Source organism: Rhipicephalus microplus, unplaced genomic scaffold (assembly GCF_043290135.1).
Source record: "Rhipicephalus microplus isolate Deutch F79 unplaced genomic scaffold, USDA_Rmic scaffold_570, whole genome shotgun sequence".
NCBI classification, from domain to species: Eukaryota; Metazoa; Arthropoda; class Arachnida; order Ixodida; family Ixodidae; genus Rhipicephalus; species Rhipicephalus microplus.
This window is the reverse complement of record NW_027465130.1, coordinates 17,501-27,796: the sequence shown is the minus strand read 5'-3', so window position 1 is coordinate 27,796 and position 10,296 is coordinate 17,501. Positions and strand designations below refer to the sequence as shown.

Genomic DNA, 10,296 nt, shown 5'->3' with positions numbered 1-10,296 from the left:
GGACGGCGGGACGGTATGCACTGGTGCACAGCGGACCCGTCACATCGCCAGTTCCTTGACCGACCGCCGACGCTTGTGCCGTTCCTCTCGTACTTGGCAGTCGCCGCGCGATTGTCGGGTCTCGTTCTTGCACGCTCGAACGGTCGGGAGGGCACTCGGCTGGCGTTTCGGGAACGCGCAGCCTCGCCTTCTACCGACGTAACCACGACTCGCCGTTCGCGCTCCGCCGCTCCTGTTTACAGTACTAGGCGGTCCCGCAGCGGTCGGGTCGCGCATTTCGAGCGCTTCGAGCCACGGTGCAGTGGCGGGTCGAAAGCCGACCTATGAGTGCGTTGCGCCGTTTGTACCCGCGTCCGCCACCTGGCCGACCGTCCAAGGTCGCGGTGTTGGCGTCCGCTGGGCGCAACAATTTGTCACGGGGTGCCGCTCCACATTCAGGCAGCCCCGTGGGGAAAAGCCGACCCCGCGTCCAAACGGGGTCAGCGGCAGAAAGTGTCGGGCGCAGACGCAGCTGAGGCGCTCACCCTTCACAATCCGTTAATGATCCTTCCGCAGGTTCACCTACGGAAACCTTGTTACGACTTTTACTTCCTCTAAATGATCAAGTTTGGTCATCTTTCCAACAGACCGGCGCAACCGAAAGGCCGCGCCGGACATCGGTCCGAAGACCTCACTAAATCATTCAATCGGTAGTAGCGACGGGCGGTGTGTACAAAGGGCAGGGACGTAATCAACGCGAGCTTATGACTCGCGCTTACTGGGAATTCCTCGTTCAAGGGGAACAATTGCAAGCCCCTATCCCAATCACGAAAGAAGTTCCACGGGTTACCCAGTCTTTTCAGACAGGGATAAAGACACGCTGCTTCCTTCAGTGTAGCGCGCGTGCGGCCCCGGACATCAGGGCATCACAGACCTGTTATTGCTCTGTTTCGTGCGGCTAGGAGCCGCTTGTCCCTCTAAGAAGGTTGTAAGGTGCTGGGAACCCCGCACCTATTTAATAGGCTAGAGTCTCGTTCGTTATCGGAATTAACCAGACAAATCGCTCCACCAACTAAGAACGGCCATGCACCACCATCCACCGAATCAAGAAAGAGCTCTCAATCTGTCAATCCTCCCAGTGTCCGGGCCGGGTAAGTTTTCCCGTGTTGAGTCAAATTAAGCCGCAGGCTCCACTCCTGGTGGTGCCCTTCCGTCAATTCCTTTAAGTTTCAGCTTTGCAACCATACTTCCCCCGGAACCCAAATACTTTGGTTTCCCGGAAGCTGCCCGCCGAGTCATTTGAGTAACTCAGGCGGATCGCTGGTTGGCATCGTTTATGGTCAGAACTAGGGCGGTATCTGATCGCCTTCGAACCTCTGACTTTCGTTCTTGATCAATGAAAACATTCTTGGCAAATGCTTTCGCAGTAGTTCGTCTTGCGACGGTCCAAGAATTTCACCTCTAGCGCCGCAATACGAATGCCCCCGTCCGTCCCTCTTAATCATTACCTCGTATTCCAAAAACCAACAGAACAGAAACGAGGTCTTGTTCTATTATTCCATGCAAGTTTATTCAGGCGACTCGCCTGCGTTGAGCACTCTAATTTTTTCAAAGTAAAAGCACCGGCCATCTCGAGGCACACAATGAAGTGCACCAAGAAAGAACCGGCATGATGTTCAGTCCGAGCCGTCGCATCGGGTAGATGCACTACTCGTCTGGAACTGAGATCCAACTACGAGCTTTTTAACCGCAGCAGCTTTAGTATACGCTATTGGAGCTGGAATTACCGCGGCTGCTGGCACCAGACTTGCCCTCCAATTGATCCTCGTTAAAGGATTTAGAGTGTACTCATTTCAATTACGGGGCCTCAAAAGAGTCCCGTATTGTTATTTTTCGTCACTACCTCCCCGTGCCGGGAGTGGGTAATTTGCGCGCCTGCTGCCTTCCTTGGATGTGGTAGCCGTTTCTCAGGCTCCCTCTCCGGAATCGAACCCTGATTCTCCGTTACCCGTAACAACCATGGTAAGCAAGTAACCTACCATCGAAAGTTGATAAGGCAGACACTTGAAAGAAACGTCGCCGGCTCGTGGCCATGCGATCAGCACAAAGTTATCCAGAGTCACCACACAATACGGGCCGAAACCCGATCGATCTTGGTCTAATAAAAGCACCCGTTACCCAAAGGGCTCCAGGCTCACTGCATGTATTAGCTCTAGAATTGCCACAGTTATCCAAGTAGGAAGAAACGATCTAAGGAACCATAACTGATTTAATGAGCCATTCGCGGTTTCGCCTTATTTCGGCATGTACTTAGACATGCATGGCTTAATCTTTGAGACAAGCATATGATTACTGGCAGGATCAACCAGGTAATCGTTCGACTGCGCGTCCGTCCTCGCCTTCGGCGGGCCGGACGCAGTCTGTGTGCGGCGGAGGCCACCTTCAGGCGCCCCAACACGCTTATTTTGCACTCCGAGATGACGGCGTTCGAGCTCGCTACGGCACAACCTTCCCGAAAGACGAGTGGGAGCCGTGCGGCAAGAAGCACGTTCATGCTCGCTCTTTTTCGTTGCATCGACTCGGTCGCGCCGTGCGGGTTGCCCAAGCCCGCTGCACTGTCGGTGGACCGGCCGGAACTAGCAACGGAGCCGAGACTGCAAAGCCGCCAGACGACGGGTCACGCCCGCGTCTTCGGCGCTTTCGCATCTGAATCGCCCGAGGACGACACGGAACACACCTCGATATCGTGGTAAAACGGCACCGTCCGACAACCAGCCCCTAACGCATCAAGCGGATGAGGCTGCAGACGACTGCCGTGGATTCCCCTGGAGCAGACCCGAGGACACGCTTGACGAGGCCGAAGCCCGCCGCATATCAGACACCCGGTCGCTTTCGCGTACGCCGCTCACGAGAACCCCCACATAATAGCAGCGATAAGTACCCAGACCTCCTTGGGCACTAATACGAGCGTACTCGAGAAAATTTCACCGCGGGTGTGCCCCGAAACGTGTGGCACGTTGAGCGTGCCACAAGTCTACGTCGCTCTCAAACCCGCCGAGGTCGTAGAATTTGCGACCCTACTCACGAAATTCCCACCGAGGATACGGCCGCAAACGTACCGCACCTTGGGTAGGCCACGAGTTTGTGCAACACTACGCTGACGGCACAGCACCGAGGTCGTGCGCGCACGCACGGGAAAATTCCGCCGCGGTTTCTGCCGAAAACGTGAGGCACCACGACTCTCCGCAAGTTCGCGTCGACTGCGAAAGACCGAAGTCGTGAACGACGTGTCCGCTACTCGCCGCCGACACGCTGGACACCAAACGTACAACGACTCGACGGCGTCGTAGAGGCCCACGACGCGGTTTTCCTTAACGACGTCTCGGCGTGGCACCGACAGGTTAGAACGGCCGACCAACGTTCCCTGTCCGCCGTTCGGCTCAGTCGAAGGGCTCGGCGACTTCGGCAACGCTGCGAAGCCGCACGGTGACGCACGCCATGTCCCCATTTTTTTTTTTTTTTTTCTTTCTGCGTCTGCCGGGGTGCCCCTATAATAGCAGCGATAAGCACCCAGACCGCCGTGGGTCGCTCGCCCCGGCTGACGTGGTTTTTCGTACTCCTGCGGCGGTCGCCGTCAAGCACGTCCAAATACGCTACTTTCGTGGGCGCATTCACGCTCTTTCGCTTCGCCGGAGTGCCAGCACTCACTCTGCCAAAAACGGCGAACATCCGAGCGGCGGTTCCCACTTTTGCGTCGGCGTCGCAAACCCCGCCCCGGCAGACGAGGTTTGCCGTACTCGTGCGACGGTGGCCGGCGGGCACGTCGAAAGACGCCGATATCGTGCGCGAATTGGCGCACCTTGGCTTCACCGGAGTGCCGCCACTGACTCCTCCAAAAACGGCGAAGATCCGAGCGGCGCTTCCCACTTTCGCATCGGCGTCCCGAACTCCGCCCCGGCTGACGCGGTTTACCGTACTCGTGCGACGGTCGCCGGCGAGCACGTGGAAAGACGCCGATATCGTGCCCGAATCGGCTCCGTTCGGCTTCGCCGGAGTGCCAGCACTGGCTCGGCGAAAGACGACGAACATCCGAGCGACGGTTCTCACTATTGCGTACGCGTCGCAAACCCCGCCCCGGCAGACGCACTTTGCCGTACTCGTGCGACGGTCGCCGGCGAGCACGTAGAAAGACGCCGATATCGTGCCGGAATCGGCCCCGTTTGGCTTCGCCGGAGTGCCAGCACTCACTCGGCCACAAACGGCGAACATCCGAGCGGCGGTTCCCACTTAGCCGTCGGCGTCCCGAACTCCGCCCCGGCAGACGCGGTTGCCGAGCTCGTGCGACTAGCGACCGCGAAGCCGTCTCGCGACGCCGCTTTCGTGCGCGGCTCCCACTGCGACCTGGGTCACCCGAGGTCGACGAGCAAGAAAGAATGTCGAAAAAAAATTTTTTTTTTTTTGCGTCTGCCGGGGTGCCCCTATAATAGCAGCGATAAGCACCCAGACCGCCATGGGTCGCTCGCCCCGGCTGACGTGGTTTTTCGTTTTCCTGCGGTGGTCGTCGTCAAGCACGTCCAAACACGCCACTTTCGTGGGCGCATTCGCGCTCTTTCGCTTCGCCGGAGTGCCAGCACTCACTCTGCCAAAAACGGCGAACATCCTAGTGGCGGTTCCCACTTTTGCGTCGGCGTCGCCAACCCCGCCCCGGCATACGCGGTTTGCCGTACTCGTGCGGCGGTGGCCGGCGGGCACGTCGAAAGACACCGATATCGTGCGCGAGTCGATGCTTCTTGGTCTCGCAGGAGGGCCGCCACTCACTCCTGCAAAAACGGCGAAGATCCGAGCGGCGCTTCCCACTTTTTCGTCGGCATCGCAAACCTCGCCCCGGCAGACGCGCTTTGCCGTACTCGTGCGACGGTCGCCGGCGAGCACGTCGAAATACGCCGATATCGTGCCCGAATCGGCCCCGTTTCGCTTCGCCGGAGTGCCAGCACTCACTCGGCCAAAAACGGCGAACATCCGAGCAGCGGTACCCACTTAGCCGTCGGCATCCCGAACTCCGCGCCGGCTGACGCGGTTGCCGAGCTCGTGCGACTAGCGACCGCGAACGCGTCTCGCGACGCCGCTTTCGTGCGCGGCTCCCATTGCGACCTGGGTTACCCGAGCTCGACCAGCAAAAAAGAAGGTCGAAAAAAAATTTTTTTTTTCTGCGTCTGCCGGGGTGCCCCTATAATAGCAGCGATAAGCACCCAGACCGCCGTGGGTCGCTCGCCCCGGCTGACGTGGTTTTTCGTACTCCTGCAGCGGTCGCCGTCAAGCACGTCCAAATACGCCACTTTCGTGGGCGCTTTCGCGCTCTTTCGCGTCGCCGGTGTGCCAGCACTCACTCTGCCAAAAACGGCGAACATCCTAGTGGCGGTTCCCACTTTTGCGTCGGCGTCGCCAACCCCGCCCCGGCATACGCGGTTTGCCGTACTCGTGCGGCGGTGGCCGGCGGGCACGTCGAAAGACACCGATATCGTGCGCGAGTCGATGCTTCTTGGTCTCGCAGGAGGGCCGCCACTCACTCCTGCAAAAACGGCGAAGATCCGAGCGGCGCTTCCCACTTTTTCGTCGGCATCGCAAACCTCGCCCCGGCAGACGCGCTTTGCCGTACTCGTGCGACGGTCGCCGGCGAGCACGTCGAAATACGCCGATATCGTGCCCGAATCGGCCCCGTTTCGCTTCGCCGGAGTGCCAGCACTCACTCGGCCAAAAACGGCGAACATCCGAGCAGCGGTACCCACTTAGCCGTCGGCATCCCGAACTCCGCGCCGGCTGACGCGGTTGCCGAGCTCGTGCGACTAGCGACCGCGAACGCGTCTCGCGACGCCGCTTTCGTGCGCGGCTCCCATTGCGACCTGGGTTACCCGAGCTCGACCAGCAAAAAAGAAGGTCGAAAAAAAATTTTTTTTTTCTGCGTCTGCCGGGGTGCCCCTATAATAGCAGCGATAAGCACCCAGACCGCCGTGGGTCGCTCGCCCCGGCTGACGTGGTTTTTCGTACTCCTGCAGCGGTCGCCGTCAAGCACGTCCAAATACGCCACTTTCGTGGGCGCTTTCGCGCTCTTTCGCGTCGCCGGTGTGCCAGCACTCACTCTGCCAAAAACGGCCAACATCCGAGCGGCGGTTCCCACTTTTGCGTCGGCGTCGTAAACCCCGCCCCGGCAGACGCGGTTTGCCCTACTCGTTCGACGGTCGCCGGCGAGCGCGTCGAAAGACGCCGATATCGTGCGCTAATTGGCGCTCCTTGGCTTCTCCGGAGTGCCGCCACTCACTCCTCCAAAAACGGCGAAGATCCGAGCGGCGTTCTCCACTTTCGCATCGGCGTCCCGAACTCCGCCCGGGCTGACGCGGTTTACCGTACTCGTGCGACGGTCGCCGCCGGGCACGTCGAAAGACGCCGATATCGTGCCGTAATCGGCCCCGTTTGGCTTCGCCCGAGTGCCAGCACTCACTCGGCCAAAAACGGCGAACATCCGAGCAGCGTTTCCCACTTTCGCATCGGCGTCCCGAAGCCCGCCCCGGCAGACGCGGTTTGCCCTACTCGAGCGACGGTCGCCGGCGATCACGTCGAAAGGCGCCGAATTCGTGCACGAATCGATGCTTCTTGGTCTCGCAGGAGGGCCGCCACTCACTCCTGCAAAAACGGCGAAGATCCGAGTTGCGCTTCCCACTTTTTCGTCGGCGTCCCGAACTACGCCCCGGCTGACGCGGTTTACCGTACTCGTGCGACGGTCGCCGGCGGGCACTTCAAAATACGCCGATTTCGTGGGCGCATTCACGCTGTTTCGCTTCCCCGGAGTGCCAACACTCACTCTGCCGAAAGCGGCGATCATCCGAGCGGCGGTTCCCACTTTTGCGTCGGCTTCGCAAACGGCGCCCCGGCAGACGCGCTCGTGCGACGTACTCGTGCGACGGTCGCCGGCGAGCACGTCGAAAGACGCCGATATCGTGCTCGAATCGACCCCGTTTCGCTTCGCCGGAGTGCTGCCAGTCACGGCGCAGAGAACGGCGAACAAGTGTTTTTTTTTTTTTTTCCTAGAATTTGTGTTATAGAAGGCACATTTGATATCGGACGATAATTTTCAACTTTATCACGCGCACCGATTTTCGTGTAGAGGTTTGCAAGTTTATGGGAATTTCTCCACTTGGAATAATGCGATTTAGTAGTACTACGAGAACTTCATGGATGTACTCAAGGGTACGGGGCAAGTCAGTTACGTCAACACCTGCAGATTTTTTACACTTCAAACTGAAAATTGTTGGTTGTGAGTCCTCGTGTGATATTAAAGGCCGATTCGCTAACACATAGAACAAAGAAAGAAAGGAAGAAAAAACGCCCGCGCTCGCTCAAGAAACCTGGGTTCGCAACAAGTGGCAACAACAAGCAACCGAGCGAGTGCGCCAAAACCCGTGGCGGCCGAACAAACGCGAAGTCCCAACCGCGTCAGCCGGGGCGGCACGGGACAGGAAAAATCACTTCAGCCGGGGCGGCGGGGCACCGAATAAACCTCGTCACCTCGTCGCAGGATAAAAGAGGAAACAAAAAGTCTAAACAGCGTCTGCTGGAGCGAATGCGTAATAAAACAACAACAACAACAAAAAAAAAACACCCGCGCTCAAGAAGTCTGCAATCCTCACAAAAGGCGACTGTGACCGAGCAGCGTCAGCCGGGGCCGTGCGGAAACGGAAAAACCGCGACTACCGGGGCGTCGAGGCACCGAAAAATCCACTTCAGCCGCGGCGAAAAAAAAAACAAAAAGAAAGACGGAGGGGGGGGGGGGAACCACGTCTGCCGGGGCGAAGGAAAAAAAAAAACGCGTCTGCCGGGGCGAGCCCGGGTGCGGCACCACCGGGAAAACTGTGGCAAACAGACATGGCGATCGAGTGAGTGGGCCGCCAGCCAGGCTCAGCCAAAAAGTGCAAAGTCCGAACTGCGTCAGCCGGGGCGGCAAAAACCGCGTCAGCCGGGGCGGCGCAAAAAACCGCGTCTGCCGGGGCGGCACGAAACCGCGTCAGCCGGGGCGGGGCGAAAACTGCGTCAGCCGGGGCGAAAAGAAAAAAAAAAAACGCGTCTGCCGGGGCAAGCCCGGGTGCGGCACCACCGGGAAAACTGTGGCAAACAGACATGGCGATCGAGTGAGTGGGCCGCCAGCCAGGCACAGCCGAAAAGTGCAAAGTCCGAACCGTGTCAGCCGGGGCGACGCAAAAACCGCGTCAGCCGGGGCGGCGCGAAAACCGCGTCAGCCGGGGCGGCACGAAACCGCGTCAGCCGGGGCGGCGCGAAAACTGCGTCAGCCGGGGCGGCGCGAAAACCTCGTCAGCCGGGGCGAGCGAAAAGGGGGGGGGGAACCACGTCTGCCGGGGCGAAAGAAAAAAAAACGCGTCTGCCGGGGCGAGCCCGGGTGCGGCACCACCGGGAAGACTGTGGCAAACAGACATGGCGATCGAGTGAGTGGGCCGCCAGCCAGGCTCAGCCCAAAAAGTGCCAAGTCCGAACTGCGTCAGCCGGGGCGGCAAAAACCGCGTCAGCCGGGGCGGCGCGAAAACCGCGTCTGCCGGGGCGGCGCGAAAACTGCGTCTGCCGGGGCGAGCCCGGGTGCGGCACCACCGGGAAAACTGTGGCAAACAGACATGGCGATCGAGTGAGTGGGCCGCCAGCCAGGCACAGCCGAAAAGTGCTAAGTCCGAACTGCGTCTGCCGGGGCGGCACGAAACCGCGTCAGCCGGGGCGGCGCGAAAACCGCGTCTGCCGGGGCGGCACGAAACCGCGTCAGCCGGGGCGGCGCGAAAACTGCGTCAGCCGGGGCGAGCCCGGGTGCGGCACCACCGGGAAAACTGTGGCAAACAGACATGGCGATCGAGTGAGTGGGCCGCCAGCCAGGCACAGCCGAAAAGTGCTAAGTCCGAACTGCGTCTGCCGGGGCGGCACGAAACCGCGTCAGCCGGGGCGGCGCGAAAACCGCGTCTGCCGGGGCGGCACGAAACCGCGTCAGCCGGGGCGGCGCGAAAACTGCGTCAGCCGGGGCGAGCCCGGGTGCGGCACCACCGGGAAAACTGTGGCAAACAGACATGGCGATCGAGTGAGTGGGCCGCCAGCCAGGCACAGCCGAAAAGTGCTAAGTCCGAACTGCGTCAGCCGGGGCGGCAAAAACCGCGTCAGCCGGGGCGGCGCAAAAAACCGCGTCTGCCGGGGCGGCACGAAACCGCGTCAGCCGGGGCGGCGCGAAAACTGCGTCAGCCGGGGCGAAAGAAAAAAAAAAAAACGCGTCTGCCGGGGCGAGCCCGGGTGCGGCACCACCGGGAAAACTGTGGCAAACAGACATGGCGATCGAGTGAGTGGGCCGCCAGCCAGGCACAGCCGAAAAGTGCTAAGTCCGAACTGCGTCAGCCGGGGCGGCAAAAACCGCGTCAGCCGGGGCGGCGCAAAAAACCGCGTCTGCCGGGGCGGCACGAAACCGCGTCAGCCGGGGCGGCGCGAAAACTGCGTCAGCCGGGGCGAAAGAAAAAAAAAAACGCGTCTGCCGGGGCGAGCCCGGGTGCGGCACCACCGGGAAAACTGTGGCAAACAGACATGGCGATCGAGTGAGTGGGCCGCCAGCCAGGCACAGCCGAAAAGTGCTAAGTCCGAACTGCGTCTGCCGGGGCGGCACGAAACCGCGTCAGCCGGGGCGGCGCGAAAACCGCGTCTGCCGGGGCGGCACGAAACCGCGTCAGCCGGGGCGGCGCGAAAACTGCGTCAGCCGGGGCGAGCCCGGGTGCGGCACCACCGGGAAAACTGTGGCAAACAGACATGGCGATTGAGTGAGTGGGCCGCCAGCCAGGCACAGCCGAAAAGTGCTAAGTCCGAACTGCGTCTGCCGGGGCGGCACGAAACCGCGTCTGCCGGGGCGGCGCGAAAACCGCGTCTGCCGGGGCGGCACGAAACCGCGTCAGCCGGGGCGGCGCGAAAACTGCGTCAGCCGGGGCGAGCCCGGGTGCGGCACCACCGGGAAAACTGTGGCAAACAGACATGGCGATCGAGTGAGTGGGCCGCCAGCCAGGCACAGCCGAAAAGTGCTAAGTCCGAACTGCGTCTGCCGGGGCGGCACGAAACCGCGTCAGCCGGGGCGGCGCGAAAACCGCGTCTGCCGGGGCGGCACGAAACCGCGTCAGCCGGGGCGGCGCGAAAACTGCGTCAGCCGGGGCGAGCCCGGGTGCGGCACCACCGGGAAAACTGTGGCAAACAGACATGGCGATCGAGTGAGTGGGCCGCCAGCCAGGCACAGCCGAAAAG

General features: G+C 60.9%; 1 non-coding gene across 1 annotated transcript; it reads right to left on the bottom strand.

Moving 5' to 3' along the window:
• Nucleotides 1-538: 538 nt before the first annotated feature.
• LOC142795166 (small subunit ribosomal RNA) lies at nucleotides 539-2,351 on the bottom strand. Its single transcript, XR_012892817.1, has one exon. It is a non-coding gene; the product is annotated as a small subunit ribosomal RNA (ribosomal RNA).
• Between the last annotated feature and the right edge of the window lie 7,945 nt (nucleotides 2,352-10,296).